This window comes from Coffea eugenioides, chromosome 10 (assembly GCF_003713205.1).
Source record: "Coffea eugenioides isolate CCC68of chromosome 10, Ceug_1.0, whole genome shotgun sequence".
NCBI classification, from domain to species: Eukaryota; Viridiplantae; Streptophyta; class Magnoliopsida; order Gentianales; family Rubiaceae; genus Coffea; species Coffea eugenioides.
The window spans coordinates 26,304,920-26,306,452 of NC_040044.1; the positions used below are offsets into that span (position 1 = coordinate 26,304,920).

At 32.4% G+C, this 1,533-nt stretch overlaps 1 non-coding gene across 1 annotated transcript; it reads left to right on the top strand.

The window, feature by feature from the left end:
- The first annotated feature begins 1,081 nt into the window (after window positions 1-1,081).
- LOC113750970 lies at window positions 1,082-1,188 on the top strand. The gene has a single exon (XR_003464734.1). It is a non-coding gene; the product is annotated as a small nucleolar RNA R71 (small nucleolar RNA).
- The last annotated feature ends 345 nt before the right edge of the window (window positions 1,189-1,533 follow it).

The following is a 1,533-nucleotide window of genomic DNA, read 5'->3' on the forward strand; positions in this document are numbered from 1 at the left end:
TCTCCTTGTGAGAATTTTCATAGGAGGGAATCTACAAAATGGAATGTTAATATGTAATTGATGGAAAACATTGTATAAGGTTTTCAAATTCTTTATCATTCTTGGCTTTCTTCAATTTTTAGGAAAAGACACTAGTGGTGGTATAGGAATGGTCTCGAATAGTGAAGTTTCATCAAATTTCTCTTTCATTTTGCCTCTTTCGTCTTTGCCTTCCCCTACACTCTCACCTCTAGCATTAACTTCTTCATTCTTACTCTCTTTCTCCTTCTCAACAATAGGAGAGTCACTTATTTGCCAATCACTTCTAAGAGTTATTGTTTTGACATGCTTCTTCGGGTTTGTTTTGATTTTGCTAGGTAACTCTCTTAGATTTCTAGAATTCAAGGCTCTAGCTATTCGACTTATTTGGACCTTAACGTTTCTATACATTATAGTAAATTGGTCCAATCTTCCCTCAATCCTCTCAAATTTTTCAGAAATTGCACTAACCTACCTATCAATTTTGTCATTGAAGTATTAGCTAGTTTCTCTATAGTAAACTCCCAAGTAGGTTTAATCTCCATATTCATAGGTCTAGATTGAAAACATGGTGAATTTTGTGGCCGTTGTTGGTTTGCTTGGTCCCTCAATCTGAAATTTGGATAATTTTTCCATCCTAGATTGTATATTTTCGAATAAGGATTATTTTGTGGAAGCTAATTATAATTGCTAACAAATTGCATCTGTTCATTTGCACAACTAAAATCATCATGATTTTCTCCACACACACATTACAATAAGCTACATTAGTATGTAAACTCGAATTAGAACCAACATTAGTCACATGTGCATTCAATATCTTTATCACATTATCCATTTTGGCATTCAACAAATTGAGACTATTAAATTCAAATATACCTGCCACTTTTCTAGTATTACCTCCATTGTTAGCCTATTAATAATTATTTTTGCCCATTTTTTTGATTAATTCATGGGATTGGTCAACTGATTTACCCATCAATACTACTCTGACTGTAGCATCCACATGAGTTGTTATAGTGAAGTTCAATCTATTATAGAATATCTGCACAATGAGTCAAAAAGACTGTGATGTGGACATTTTCGTTGTAACTCCCTAAATTGCTCCCATGCTTTATACAAAGATTCTCCCTCTTACGGACAAAAACTAATTATATTTATTCTTAATTTAGCAGTTTTTGTTGGTGAAAAATATTTGTTTAAGAATGAGCGAGACCAATCATTTCAACTAGTAAAAGTATTAGGTGGATGCTGTGAGAACTTGAAAATTCACCTATATTTTTTCTTATAATCCTCTTTTATTCTGAATAAGTTAATCTTTACTACTAATTTACTCCCTCAATAGCTGTAATAAATAATAGAATCGAGAGTTTTACTTTTACTTTTATAGTTAGAGTAAACTAGGATTTTTGTACATTTTGGTAGTGGGATCAGCTGGTGAGGTGCGTGTACTAAAATTGGTGGATAAGAGCGAGTTTTAAATAAGAGAAAGTTTGTGATTAGAAGTGCTAAAAA